General features: G+C 37.3%; 1 pseudogene; it reads left to right on the top strand.

Moving 5' to 3' along the window:
- LOC136154750 (SCO-spondin-like) overlaps nucleotides 1-15,966 on the top strand; it is a 98,106-nt pseudogene that overhangs the window by 53,528 nt on the left and 28,612 nt on the right.

Here is a 15,966-nt window from a genome sequence, read left to right on the forward strand (position 1 = left end):
ATATATGTATACACATACATATGTGTTTATATATTTGTGTGTGTAGCCTTTTTCAAAGAACACATTTTTGGTTGTGTTGATTTTTTCTATTGTATCTTTGTTTTCTCTTTCATTTCTATTCTTTATTAGTTCTTTCTAATTTCTTTCAGTTTATTCTAACTTCTTAACTGAAATGTTTAGCTTTTTAGTTTTTAGGTTCTTCTTTTCCTTAGTATAAGAATTTAAGATTGTTTATTTTTTAAGAACCACTCTTGCTACATCCCCCACGTTCTGAAATACAGTATTTTTTTGGTCATTGCTGAATTACAAATGTGTTCTAATTCCATTATAAGTTTTTCTTTGATCCATGGGTTAATTTAAAATGTACTTTTAAATTTCCAAGTGTACAGATACTCATAAATGAATGATTACGTTTGCGCTCCAATAAAAGCTTAGTAATAGGCACAGAAATATGAATTTTTTTATAAGTTCCAAATGTCAATAAATATTCTTATTTCTTTCTCAACATTTATAAATGTAAAGAACATCCTTGGTTGTTAGATTGTCTGAAAAGAGGCAGAGAGCCATATTTGGCCCACAGGCAACGATTGCCAACTCCTGGTTTAGAACATTTTCTAATACAAATAAAGCAATGTTTCTGTTTGCTATTATAATTAAGCCAAGTAGCATTAGTAATCACTTATTTTGAAGGATACCTTTGTTTCCATAGCAATTTTCTCAGCTGACAAACTGGCCAAAAGAAGCCTCTTATTATACCACTTAGGACAAAGTCAAATAGCTCACAGTACATGAGACTGCAGCCTCCTATTTACTGATTGAATAAGATGGTTGAGTTTGCACTGATCTGGGAGAGCAGAACTTTAGAACTAGGACTTCAGTTACTGAGACCTGAAATGCTTAAGTGACTTGATCCATTTCTGACACTGGGAGAGTTGCATAAAAAAACCCTACTCATCTTTCAACTCGGTCACCTCCTCACAGACCTCTCCCCTGAGTTGTCCAAGGTTAATGCCCTTGTCGTCTGAACTCACTCTGCTCTTTGCACAAACTCCCTGTTAACATTTCTCGGCGCACTGCTTTTCTCTTTCATTTGAACATTCCTTATTCACCCTCCTATCTCTCATAACTGCATCAGTGAAGCCAACACCTGGAAGTGGCTCATTTAAAGATTATTAAATGAATGGCTGTAGTCTTCATAGAGCAAAGCTCATATATTTCCAGTAGGCAGGACCGACTGACAGAGTAAGAATGAGCTAGTCATTTCTCAGACAATACGAGAAGAATGATATGATATGCAAATCCCTTGTATATCCATATAAACCTCAAGATCTTTAGAACACAAATCTTGTGATGAGAGCATAACAAAATTATCTCAGCATGTCTCTAGACTGCTGGTTATAAAGCCATCTTCTGCTGCTTAGTCACTTCAGTCGTGTCCGAATATGTGTGACCTTATGCACTGCAGCTGCCAGGCTCCTCTGTCCATGGAATTTTCCAGGCAAGAATACTGGAGTGGGTTGCCATTTTCTTCTCCAGTTAAAGTCATCTAATCATTCCTAAATTGATTTTTAAAATAAAGGTTTAAGAACTATGGGTAAATTTCTTCTCAGGTCCAAATAAGATTTCATCATTCAGAAAACTGGTAAAAATTAACTCAAATAGCTGAATTATACAGAAGGGAAAGCAGTAATTCATTTTTCCTGTCAGTTGTATAAAAAGCCTTTCTTACGAAAAACAAACTGTATTCTAATTTCATAATATTTTCTCCTCTTAAAAAAACTGAGTGAAACTGAGAAAAGCATTTAACTTCATAGGCCTTGCAGTACATTTTCAAAATGCTAGAGTTTGACATGCAGTGCAAAAATCTTAATTTTTCTAAATAAGACCATGATAAGTCTATTACTCTATTACCACTACTTCATAGATGAGAAAGAACAGCAACGTGTAGGAAAACAATGTTATACCGCTTAAAATGTAGTCCTTTTTGTAAAATGAATTTTTGGTTGCACCCTGCAGCTTTTGCGATCTTAGTTCCCTGACCAGGGATTGAACCTAGGCCATAGCAAGGAAAGCACAAGTCCTAAATCCTGGACTGCCAGGAAATTCCTCAAAATGTAATCGTTTAGATTAAATAGGTTTAACTTTTAAAATGAAGGCTAAATAGTTACTATTTTTTATTTGTTCTGCAGATTTAAGAAAAGATTTTCAGAGGTCCCCAAAGGTCTAATAATCCAAAAAGTCCAGTGTTTGAGGAATACTGAATTAGACAATATCCAAGATCTCTTTTAACTCTTTTTAACGAAATTAAGTTATTTTTCTGCATCATTATATATTAAATACTTCTCTTCCTTTTAACAAGCCTCATAATAAGTCAGCAAAGACAGTTTTTTCAGAAGCTTCTAAGTTTTCTTTTTCTTAAACTTGATATTGAATTTGCTTTCTAATCTGCATCTTTATCAATTTCAATTATCTTCCTGTTTGATTTACAGGCTTTCATCACCAGCTCACTAAATTAGCCATATATCATGTCTTTCACCACAAAAAAGTCATATGGTTTTCTTTTAAAATGCTTATATGGCAGAACTTCCATTTATGACAGAGGGAAGATTTTGGCAAATCCTCCCCCCAACAAACACAAATAAAGCTCGACAAAACAGTCACAAACAATCATTTCAGAGTTCCAAAAATTGATCAAAGGCAAACAAAAAATACAGAAGCACTTATTGATGAAAATCTCCCAAGACTTCAGGAGAGAACTATGGGAGTCTATGGGCTGCTTGCCCAGAGCTGCTTTCATCTCCACTACCTGGTTCTGCAGACAGTAATGGTAGCTCTAGCGGAAAGGCTAGATTGAAAATCAGCAGCTTCACTGCAAGAGAGGGTTCACTTGATTTGGAGCAGGGCTGAAAACCCATTCCCCCCAGTATTGTCAGTGAAAGCAGCAAACTCTGTAGGAAATTAAAAGGGAAAAGCCACAGTCCTGCTAGCCTCAGGTTCCAGGGCAGAGGGGAAGCCAGGAAGGAATTTAACAAGGAGGTAGTCCTGGAAATGAGAACGCATTACAAGAAAGGCTCTCCACACATCTCCAACTGACTAGGCAAATTACATGTATAGGCAGGAGAGCTGAAAGTGCCCAGTGGAAAGTAAAAGTCGAGGCCAGACTTTAAAATTGCCTGAAGTCTGAATGTGCTCCCAACCCACACACTCACTGGTGGAGTGTGACAGCCCAGTCACTGCCTCAGTATTATGTTATCCAGATAGAGCAGTGAGGTCTGGATATCCAGGACAAAAATCTCAACTAGAGGAAAAAATGAGCAGAGGGAACATCAACCACACCCATCTAATTAACATTTAAAGGACATGCTACTCAGCAGTAATATACTACACAGGTTTCTTCAAGTATGCATGAAACTTTCCTCAGAATAGACCATATCCTAGCCTACAAAAGAAATCTCAATAAACTTAAAAGGAATGAATACTTTAAAGTATGTTCTACACAATGGTATTAAATTGTAAAACAACAGAAAGGAATTTAGGAAATCATTAAATACATGGAAATTAAGCAATACTTTTCTAAATACTATATAGGTAAAGAGGAAATCACAAAGGAAATTAGAAAGTGTTTGGACTGAATTAAGACAAAATTACATATACTAAAATTTGTTAGATATAGCTAAAGTGTTAGAGGATAATTTATAGTTCTGAAGACTTACCTAAGAAAAAAAGAAAATTCTCAAAGCGATAATCTGTTTCCAACATTATAAACTAGAAAAATAAAGAAATTAGATCCAAACCCAGCAAGAAGGAAATCACAAAGATCATAGAGGAAATCAATCAAATGTAAAGTGGAAAGACAATAAAGAAAATCAATCACAAAAACTGATAATTTTCTAGTCAGCCTGACCAAAAAAAAGAAGAGACAAAACCAAACTCAGAAATGAAAGTCTGAATATTCCTACCAATTCTAGGAAAGTTAAATGAATAAGAAGAATTATGAACAAATTTATACCAATATATTACACAAATTAGTTGAAATAGACAAATTCCTAAGAAGATATTCCAATGATAGTCCTAAATGTAAGAGCTGAAACCAAATCTAAGAGAAGACATAGAAGAATTCCTTTGTGAAGTTAGGTAATGATCTATTATATGTAGAAATAAAAAGCACACAGTATAACAAAAAGTAGTAACCTAGACTCCATCAAATTTATACTCTACAAAAGACAATATTAAAAAATGAACAAGAACTCCACAAATCTGGACGAAAACATTTCCAAAACACATCGATTAAAAGTTTCAAATCTAGAGTACATAAAGAACTATTATAACTCAAGCCAGCAATAAGACATTTGCATGGAAAATTAATATCACAATGTTATACAAATACACAACTCTTTGAATGGCTAAAATGTATAAGACTGAAAATGTTGAGTGCTAGCATGGATACAGAATAATTGGAACTTTCATTCACTGTAATGAGAATGCAAGGTGATGTAGCCACCTTGGAAAACAATTTAACATGTATTAAAATTTTAAAGGCAGGAAGAGAAGGGCACAACAGAGGATGAGATGGTTGGATGGCATTACTGACTCGATGGACATGAGTTTGAGTAAGCTCCGGGAGTTGGTGATGGACAGGGAAGCCTGGATTGCTGCAGTCCATGGGGTCACAGAGTCAAGACACGACTGAGTGACTGAACTGAACTGAAAATTTAAACATATATTTAATATATATCCCAGAAATCCCACTCTGAGATAATTACCCAAGAAAGATGAAATCACAGGTCCAAAAAAGACTAGCATATGCGTATTTATAATGAACTTAATCATGATCACTCAAAAACTAGAAATGCTAACACCCTACCAATTGGTAAATAAACTATAGAACAACCATACAATGAGATACCATTCATTAATAAAAAGGAACAAATTATTGATACATACAAGAACATGGATGAATCTCAAAAGCTTTATGTTAAATTAAACTCAAAAGGTCACACACTGGATGTTTCCAGTATATCACACACCAGAAAATGCAAGACAATAGGACAGAAATCAGATCAGGGGCCAGGGGTGACAGGGAGAGGAGACAGGCATAAAGCAGCCTAAGAGAACTTTTTTGCATAACAGAAATGTTTTATATCTTGATTGTGATGATGGTTACATGACTGTATATAGCTGTCAGCATGCATCTTAAATAGGTACAAAAGGGGAAAAAAGATTATCAGCAAATATCATCCTCATGAGAAAACAGGTTTAGAAGTAGGTCCCCTCATCATCTCAAACTAAAAACTAGTACATCTGTCTAGCAACATTCATTTCTTCTAAGTTTTTCAACTTGTTGGCACATAGTTGTTCATAATATTCCCTTATGGTTTTTTTTAAATTTCTGTGGCACTGGTTGTTATTCCTCCTCTTTCATTTGGACTGTAGCACACCAGGGTCCTCTGTCCATGGGGTTTTTCAGGCAAGAATACTGGAGTGGGTTGCCATTTCCTACTCCAGGGGATCTATCCAACCCATGAATCAAACCTGTGTCTCTCGTGTCTCCTGCATTATAGGTGGATTCTTTACCCATTGAGCCATCGGGGAAAGTTCATGCTAGACAGATACAGCCCACCAAAACAGAATCAAGAAGAAATGAATAACCTGAACAAGCTGATCACTAAAGGTGAAATAGAATCTGTTACACACACAGCACACACACACACACACACACACACACACACACACACACACACAGACACACACACCCTCTTTAAAAATAACTTTACAAATAAAAGTCTAGAACTGGATGACTTCATGGGGAAACTATACATACATATAAAGTTTGCCATTCTTTATATTTTGTAATATTATTATAATTTTTGTTCTTTGGCCACTCTAATTATAGTCCTACTTTAAGACATGCATCCAGTTCACTCCCTGTGAAAATTTTACTACCAGAAATTTGGATGGCTATTTCCCCCAATTTCTTCCAAGTCTCTAGTGAAAAATGTCCTTAATAAGGAATCCATGCATATTCCTCCAAAATAAGCTGGCTACTGTCTTATCCTGACCCTCTCCATTTTTCTTTACTTTTTCCTCACATATAATGGCATCACCTGTTTGTTTACCCTCACAAACACTGGCAAAAATATTTCTGTGTTTCTGTCTCTGTATTGTTGAATATATATATATATAATTTGAAAGTCTACTTTTCCATCTGCCAAAGAGTTAGTATCTATATAATATTTGTCGAGTAAATGAATGGAACTTAAGAAAAATAAAAATACAAACTCTAACAATATAGTTGAGAACATTGGAGAACTACTCAGAAGTTCCATAAGTCAGTGCATTGGCTATGTGAGGGGAAAGATATGGTATAACTTATCTGTACAGTCCCAGTACCCAGCATGTGTGTTTCTAAGTCACTTCAGTCATGTCCAACTCTTTGCGACCCCATGGACTGTAGCTTGCTAGGCTTCTCTGTACATGGGATTCTCCAGGCAAGAATACTAAAGTGGGTTGCCATTTCCTTCTCCACCAGTACCCAGCAAATGGCCATAATCTCATAGCTTCTTAATAAACATTTGTATAGCAAATGGACAGGTAAATGGTTTCTAACAAAGATACTTGGCCAAACTCAGACACTCTGCCAGGTGTGGAGGTGGAATATTAAATGGTGAAGTCTAAAAACAAAGGAGACTATAAATTAATCTAATTCCCCACAGTACCATGTCAATAGTGCCTGGATGATTGTTTGAGAATCTTTGTGCATAATTATAGTGCCAAATCAGTAAACAGACAAGCACTTTAAAAAGCGATCATGTATAAAGAACAACCTGCCTTTCAAACGACTCACTTAGAGATTAAAACAGATAGACAAATCAAAATAGAGAACTTTTGCAGATATAGTTCTCTATATAGAGAGAAAATACAGAACTTTACAAAATAGAGAATTTTTAACAAATCTTAAAATTCTATGCAAGTAAAAACAAAATCTGTGTAAGTAAGATAAAGCCTGAGCTGAAATAAGGTTCTGTAATAAATTTGTTTCACTTGAAGTAGGCGGAATTTCTTATTTTCATTGCATTTTGCAATAATGAAGCAAACTTCAAGGATTCTTTACAAACAGTGCATTCCTTAGCTCTTGATTGTTTTCCCCCAAAATTCAAATCAATTCATATTATTTCTAAAGAAATGTCAGACAGTTCTCAATTGTTTGCAATGATTCACTACTTTTTCTTGTTCAACTTTTTACTTTGCAAATTTCCTAATAATATCCTTTATAGCAATTTTGTTTTTCTAACCCAGATGTAACTCATTGCTTCTAATTGTTATGTCTCTTCATACTCCTTCAATCTGGAACAGTTTCTCTGCCTTTCTTTCATGACATTTTCATTTTGAAGAGGAGAGGGGTCAGTTTTGTTGCAAAATATCCCTCAATCTGGGTTTCTAATGATTAGACTGTGCTTAAGCATTTAAGGTAGGCTTCCCAAGTGGTGCAGTGATAAAGAATCCACCTTCCAATGCAGGAACTGCAAGAGATGCAGGCTCGATCCCGGGTTGGGAAGATCTCCCAGAGAAGGAAATGGCAACCCACTCTGGTATTCTTGCCTGGAGATTTCCATGGACAGAGGAGCATTGGGGGCTACAGTCCATGGGGTCGCAAAGAGTCAAGCATGACTGAGCACAGCACAAGCATTTTCGGCAGGTCACTCACAGACCTGTTATACACAGGCCGTGCTACATCACATCAGAGGGAAAGGAATGTTCATTTGTGCTAGTATTGGGGGTGTTTATTTGGATCATTTAGCTTAAGTGGTAACCATCAGACCTTTCTGCAGTAAAGGAATCTTTTATCCTTTGTAATTAATAAATAACTCATGTAGAAATACATTGATAGTTCATAACAGTCCATTACATCTATTTTAATACTAAAATATGACATTGTAAGGCATAATATCTTCAAAAAGAAAGAAACACATTTAGCCTCCTTTGGTATAGTTTTGGAAGAGAAAGATGTGTTTACTTACCATACAGATTTTCAGAGGTTATCATATATTCCCATTATTTTTAAGGCATAGATTTCAGTAGATGTGGATAGAAGGGCTCTATAGAAACTGCCAATTTTCTTCTGGTACAAAGTGAGGCTTATTGTTTATGCTTTGTGCCCATGAGCCCTGTTGGACAGTCATTTCTCCTGTTTAAAATTTAAGAGCAGTCCTCTTCATTCTAAGGAAACAAAATGCTTTTCTGATGTACTGACAAATGTACCATCTCACTAAACATCAAGAAGCCCAAGAGGCCAGATTGGATCAATAAACAAACTTCCAGTCCCCTGCCTAAGCTCCAATGATTTAGTTCCATTTATGAAGTGCAAACCTTGAAATATGGTTTGAGATCAAGTTAGACACACATTGTTACAATACAAACTGGTAACCCACTAGAAACTCAACTGGCTTAAAGTTAGCATGTTATAACGGAAAGAGCCCTACAGTTTAAAACAGCCAGTGCTTTTATCTTAACTTCGTCATTTAAACCTAACCTTTGGTACTTCACTTTCCTTTCTAAAAATTCATTTACTCATCTTTAAATTGGGGCTCACAGTATCAGCTCTGTAGGGTTGTATAAGTAACAAAACATTAATGAGTTCTGAAAATCATAAAGCACTTACAAATACTTGCCAATGAGGGATAAATGCCCTTCAAAATACAATTACTATTATTTCCCACATGAAAAATCATTCAACTTAGATCTGATCCTGAATAAAAATCTATTGATCAAAGAATTTTCAAAGCTTTGAATGTCTGAAAATGGAGCATCCTGATTGTACAAATGAAGCAGCACTGAAGGGAACTGGAATTTAATGATGCCAAGAATCAAACTGCTCAAGAGACTGACTACTTTCCACGCTGACTTCATGGAATGAAGTACAGTTTTAGAAAGAACAGCTGCCAAGTTGGGTTGTCAGCTTACTGCCTACCTTTTACAGTGATGCTGAAGCAGTCTACACACAAGGCCATGGGGAACACTCAAGTACTGGCTGCTTTTATCAGTCACGTGTACACACATCCACATCTGCACATGTGTGTGTACACACAATGGTCTGGCAATGAAACATATCAGTTAACCAAAGTGTAACTCCCTTCGAGTAATGACTACATGCTGGTTTATGAGTTCATCTAATCCAGTTCTTGAATGAACCACCAGAATAGTAGCTGTGTGTACCTTCCTGTGAAAGAACCTGAAAGGGTGACGGCAAATGGTCCAGCTATAATGTAATTGGTGTTCTATTCACAAGTGCTAAAACACACATTGGTAAAGCTAGTGACTGCACTTCAAGCTTCATATAAAACAGGATTATGTACCAGATGAAAATGTGTTCAGCTAAATCAATCTCCCACCCTAAGGAAATAGCAGAAGGCAAGAGCTGGATGGACTGGGGCTCAGAAGGAAGGATAAGCAAGAGGAGTACCGATCTCCTTACCCACTCTCCCCATCCCCACCCTGTTGTCACTTCCTTCTCCACTTAATATGAATTTATGGACATTTATTCCACAATACCCTTCTTTCACTCCTCTCAAATCCACTTGGCCAAAACCTTAGCCCTAATAAACCCAACTCCCTACACTGACACAACCTTCACTAGATGCTGACAACTGCTCTAGAGAATTCAAAACAGAATGGATTCGTGATATCATATTGAAGGAAGTCAGCCTTAAACGGGCCCCAGAACTCCACTGACTAGTAATCCTTTGTGTTTCTCTGGTCATTCAGTTCCCACAGCAGCAAGTCTCAGATGTAACTGCTATGTCTGATATTCCAATAATGTATTTAATGCATAAAAACTGCAAGAATGAACACTGCTTAGAAGGAACTCACAATAACAACTTACATATTAACAATCCAGATAGTTCATATTAAGAATGATTAAAAACTCTACAAAGCAAGGGAGATTCTGTCTGATTATGAGAAAAATCATATATAAATAAATGTATTCATATACATGAACAGTAAATTCCATGGAAATGTAAGAAGAAAATCATAACCAAAGAATAGAAACATATAAATTATTCTAGCAATAATGTTCAAAAATACTCAAAATGCTCAAAAATCACGATTGAGCTTTAACCTTTCCCCCAAATTTCACGGTTACTAAGGCAAAAAGAGAAAGAAGATCTCTTTATGAATCTTATTGAATAGGCAATATGTGGAAATTCCTCCCAAAAGAGTATTCTTTTTATTTACTAGCAATGAAATTAAAATCAAATGTCTCAACTAGGTCACAAACAATATATTTTTTTAAATGACAAATACCATGTTAAATTTTGTATGTTTATTTGTAGTGGTGGCTTCTGACAAAGGTAACAAGCAAAACACTGAATTACAACTCTATGATTCCATGGGGGGCTAAACTGAGTCCATGAATATAACATTTGCTGGTTCAACTTGATCCAATAATAGAATTAAAATACTTACAGCAGGGTTTCACACCATGGCACTGTTTATCTTTGTATGCATGCTCAGTTCCTCAGTTGTGTCCAACTCTTTGCGACCCCATAGACTGCAGCCCACTAGGCTCCTCTGTCCGTGGGATTTTCCAGGCAAGAATACTGAAGTAGGTTACCATTTCCTCCTCCAGGGGATCTTCCCGACCCAGGGATCCAACCCATGTCTCCTGCACTGGCAGGTGGATTCTATACCACTGAGGCACCTGGGAAGACCACACCGTTTACTTTTAGGGCCAGATAATTCTTTTGTGTGGGGACTGTCCTGTACATTGTAGGATGTTCAGCAGCACCCCTGACCTCTAACACTAGATGCTGGTAGCACTGCCTTTCCTCTTCCCAGGTCATAAGAAGCAAAACTGTCTTCAAACATTGCCAAATGCCACCTGAGGGGCAAATTCACCCCTGGTTGAGAACCAGTGACCTACACTAAATTAAAACCAAATGACTCCTCAGCTTTCACCTTCCTAGTCCATCGTCTACACTGATCAATTCCGCCTTGCCACTGGCCTTGTGGGAATTTCACCATGAGGGACATTGCCACCTTCAACATTTTGAGCTTTTGTTTTTGACATTCCTCTATCCCTCCATATTCCTTCTTAAGCTGCCAAAAATCCTTTGCAGATTTCATTTCAAAACATTTTTATAAATAATTCTTTGCTCTGAGTAGAATGCATCATACAGACAGATGATACAGACGATTCACTACTGTTTCTATCAGAAAACTGACCTCGTAGGAGAAAGCACAACCACTTCTGCGACTGACAATTGTCGGGCATGTTGAAATATGCTTTTCTATATTTACTCCTCCTCTCTCCAGTCCTTGCATAAATTACCATGAATTACTGGTGCTGGTACTCTATAGTTTTCCCTCTAGTGAGATTACGCTGTGGACCACTCCTACTATTTCTTCTATAACCACTACAGGTTAACATTTGTTATGTGCATTCTTTATTTGTCAGGTATTATGGTAGATATTTTACAAATATTATCAATGTTTCTCACCAAAACTTTTCTATAGAAGCATTATTGACATCCATAGGGTATCTTAGAAAAGGAGATGCTCAGGATTTGGGGAGAGAAATACAGTTACAGGCACTCAGCTTAAGAGGGAAATGTTTGCTGTCAAAACACTGCCTTCATTTCTTGCCCCTTTGTTTTGTTTCAACTAACATCCTGACTTTCCTTGTCTTGAGTAAGTCAATGGCTAGCTCCAAGTTGATTTTTTTTCCTTTTCTGTCTTCTTCTTCCTAATGAATAGTGCTTTTTTTTTTTATTCCTAATGAATAGCTAATGAATAGTGCTTTCTCTAAAAACTTTCCTCGTGGTTCAGTCGGTAAGGAGTCTGCCTGCAAAAGCGGGAGACTAGGGTTCAATTCCTGGGTCAGGAAGATCCCCTGGAGAAGGAAATGGCAACCCACTCCAGTATTCTTGCCTGGAGAATTCCATAGACAGAGGAGCAGGTAGACTAACAGTCCATGGGGTCTCAAGGAGTTGGATATGACTGAGTGACTAACACACACACTAACTACAACTTTCATGCCCATTTGTCTTAGAATGATCCATATTCCTTCTGTAACTAAGGAGTGGTTAGATGCCTGTGGTTTGTTGTCATCTTTCAGATTTGCAATAGAAAATAAATGCTGTTTTTGTTGTCTGTCTAATCAATTAGTGCTGGACTTAACAGAGATTTCAACTACCATGAAATCAGGCCTCACTGAGTAGCTCAAGATGAGGCTTTCCATGTTGCTGGTCATAATCAAGAGGCCCCAAAACATTTAGAAAGAATCCCAGCACCAATAGCTCTACCTGGGGAAGAAGGTCTCATCTGGAGATTTATTCCATCATCCCGTATTTGGGCGTTCTATTTATTGTGGGATATTGTGCTAATGGTAGTGGCACTGAACAAGCTTTCTTAGACGACTGTGAAAGATGATACTGTGGGAGAGGGCGAGGGCGGGATGATATGGGAGAATGGCATTGAAACATGTAAATTATCATATGTGAAATGAATCGCCAGTCCAGGTTTGATGCATGAGACAGGGTGCTCGGGGCTGGTGCACTGGGATGACCCAGAGGGATGGGATGGGGAGGGAGGTGGGTTCAGGATGGGGAACACATGTACACCCATGGTGGATTCATGTCAGTGTATGGCAAAACCAATACAATATTGTAAAGAAAATAAATAAATGAATAAATAAAACTGAAAAAAAAGATGATACAGTATAGATACTAACTTTTCTGGAAAGCCCATTCTTTGGAGATGATCTCCAAGACTAACATTTTCATTGCAGGATACCAGTGTGCTTCATGAAGTCCGGGAAGTTTCCTATGATTCTGTACATCTGACTGGTTTCTATCTTTACCACAATAGCATCATGAGAAAGACAGAGTTCCTGCTAGGAGTGGGGTCCTAATACCTGTAACAATTCTCATTTGATCTGCAATAGTTCTCATTTGACAGATGAGCAAATGAGGCTCAGAAATATTAGGACCATAAATTAGCAAATGGAATGTACAAGGCTGAATTCTAAGATGATCCTCAACATTCCCATGGTATTGGTGTACAGGCCCCATGTAATTCCTTTTCTTTAGATGTGGACATGATCTATGAATATAATGGGAGAGTTACTCCCATGATCAGATTACATAAAATGTCAAGGGTATTTCAGATGTAATTAAAGTCCCTAATCAGGTGATGTTAAATTAATTAAAAGGGAAGTTATCCTGGGTTGTCCTGACCAAAAAGGTGAGCCCTTTAAATGGGGTCAAGGGCTCAGAGAGATTCTCCTTCTGCCTTTGAAAAAGTAAGAAATATGAAAAGAACAAGTGGGAAGGTCAGAGGTCTCTAGGTGCTGAGAGCAGCACTAGGCTAACAGCCAGGAAGAAAGTGGGTTCATCAGTGATACAACCACATGGAACTGAATTACATCAACAACTACGTGAATGAGGAAGTGGACTCCTCCACTCCAGAAAAACCCAGCCCAGCCAACATCTCGCTTTCAACTCTGTAAAACACTGAACACAGAGACCAGCTAAGCTGTGCATGGAGTCCTGACTCAGAGAGACTGCATGTTTTAAAGCTATCAGCTAAGTTTGTGGCAATTTATGATGCAGGAGTTGAAAGCTAATGTATCCTTAACATTGAGAAATAAATTTCAATGTTTCGCAACAGGAGACTAGTGAACTACTTAATAAGTTTGTTTTTTCCATCCTAGGGGAACTTCAAAGATGTGGCCAATTTTTAAACACCAACAATAGGAAAAGACTGTGTAGTTTATAAGCAAATGATTCCAATGCATTTAAGACTACACGACCATTAATCAGGAATAATTTTACCTGTACAGGTAACACATCCCAGATACTAGCTTTAATAACATTTCTCTTGACTAGCGAAAGAAGGCACAATTTAGTTCAAAATAATGCATTCAGTTCAGTTTAGTTCAGTCGCTCAGTCATGTCCGACTCTTTGTGACCCCATGGACTGCAGCATGTTAGGCCTCCCTGTCCATCACCAACTCCCGGAGTCCACTCAAACCCATGCCCATTGAGTCGGTGATGCCATCCAACCATCTCATCCTCTGTCGTCCCCTTCTCCTCCTGCTTTCAATCTTTCCCAGCATCAGGATCTTTTACAGTAAGTCAGCTCTTTGCATCAGGTGGCCAAAGTATTTAGATAGCTATAAATGCACCACAAGGTCCAATTCATAAGAAACAAAGAAACAAAAAAAAATTCTGTTTGAATTTTTCTGCATTGGGACTATCTTATTTTAATTATTTAGGGATTCCTTAATAGCTCAGTTGGTAAAGAATCCACCTGCAACGCAGGAGACCTTGGTTCAATTCCTGGGTCAGGAAGATCCACTGGAGAAGGAACAGGCTATCCAATCCAGTATTCTTGGGGGTTCCCTGGTGGCTCAGCTGGTAAAGAAGCTGTCTGCAATACAGGAGACCTGGGTTCGATCCTTGGGTTCGGAAGATCCCCTGGAGGAGGACATGGCAACCCACTCCAGTATTCTGGCCTGGAGAATTCCATGGACTATACAGTCCATGGGGTTGCAAGAGTTGGACACAACCATTTCACTATTTATAAGAAGCAAAGGCTGAGATGTTTCTGTTTGACTTTTTCTGCATTAAGACTATCTTTCTTAGTTACTTACTGCTTATCTTATTTACACCCCAGCAAATCTGTTTTCAGAAGGCTAGGACTGAGGAATGAATGCTGACTTTCACGAATAATTTTTGCTGATCACTCTGTTACACTCCATGAACAGGAAAGTATTGTTTCAGGCCGATGCTAGTTTTCCTCTCTTAGATTGTTCACTCATATTAGATGATTACATCAAATGTCTATATGATTGAGGAAATTACAGCTCCTCAATTTAAGATCTGAAGATCGTCTCTTGCTGTAAAGAATCCATTGGACTGATGTGAGAACAAACTGAGTTAACTTTGAGGAACTAAAATTACAAACCATTGAAAAAAACCTTAGTCATGAGGAGTTTAATATAAGATGAATTTACTGAGTAGCAATGAACCCTAAGTTAGAATTACCTAGCTTTTCTAGAAGTAAACAGGCTCAAAAGACATAAATCAAAAGGAAGCAGAATCCAAATCAATGTAAGAGGGTTACAACAATCTCATCTTTGTAACCATTAAGAGCTATCTTGTATGATAATCAGTTGCCAGCTCCTAGAAATGATTATGCAGAGCTTGGAATATCACTAGTTATGAAAGTTATAGGGCAAATCCCCACACTACATGGGTGAGTGAGCCCAAAGGACAATAAAAGTCCCCATTTCAATTCTAAGAGTTTCTATGATTCTTAAGAAAAAAGATGTAATCATTTAAAGAGATATTCCACACCATTATATGCCTAGGTTAGGACACGATTTATGATATATACATCACTTACATATTACAGGAAAAAATTTACACTTTTTTCCTTAGGTAAAATGCAATCTTGGCAGTTTGCTCAAACTCTTTAATGGGGAAGGAAGAAAGAACACCCAGCCACAGTTTCTGGTATTTAAGGCCCCATCCCGAGATATTCATATATGGGGAGGGGAATTAAGGAAGGAAAGAGAATAACTAGATAATTGAATACAATGATATGTGCATACCATTATCAACCATCATGTTCTGCACCACACTGGAAAATTCTACCTCAAACATGTTGGAAAGCACCTCTGATCAAGAATAATCCTCAATATCAATTTCTTGAGAAATCCTAAGTACAATGGGCAATACTATGATCTTATTTTCATTGAACCAGTTATCCCTTCTTCAGAGAATGCTTACATTTTTCAGTTAATTTGATTAATATTTGTCTCCTTTATTTTATTGCAAACTGCATGACTCAAGAATGATGTTAAATTTTGATCACCATCACCAGAATATTAAAAAAAAAGGACATCAGTAATCAAAATCTGTTAAATAGGCAAATAAATAATAAGACACAAAAGTCAGGAAG

This window comes from Muntiacus reevesi, chromosome X, assembly GCF_963930625.1.
Source record: "Muntiacus reevesi chromosome X, mMunRee1.1, whole genome shotgun sequence".
NCBI classification, from domain to species: Eukaryota; Metazoa; Chordata; class Mammalia; order Artiodactyla; family Cervidae; genus Muntiacus; species Muntiacus reevesi.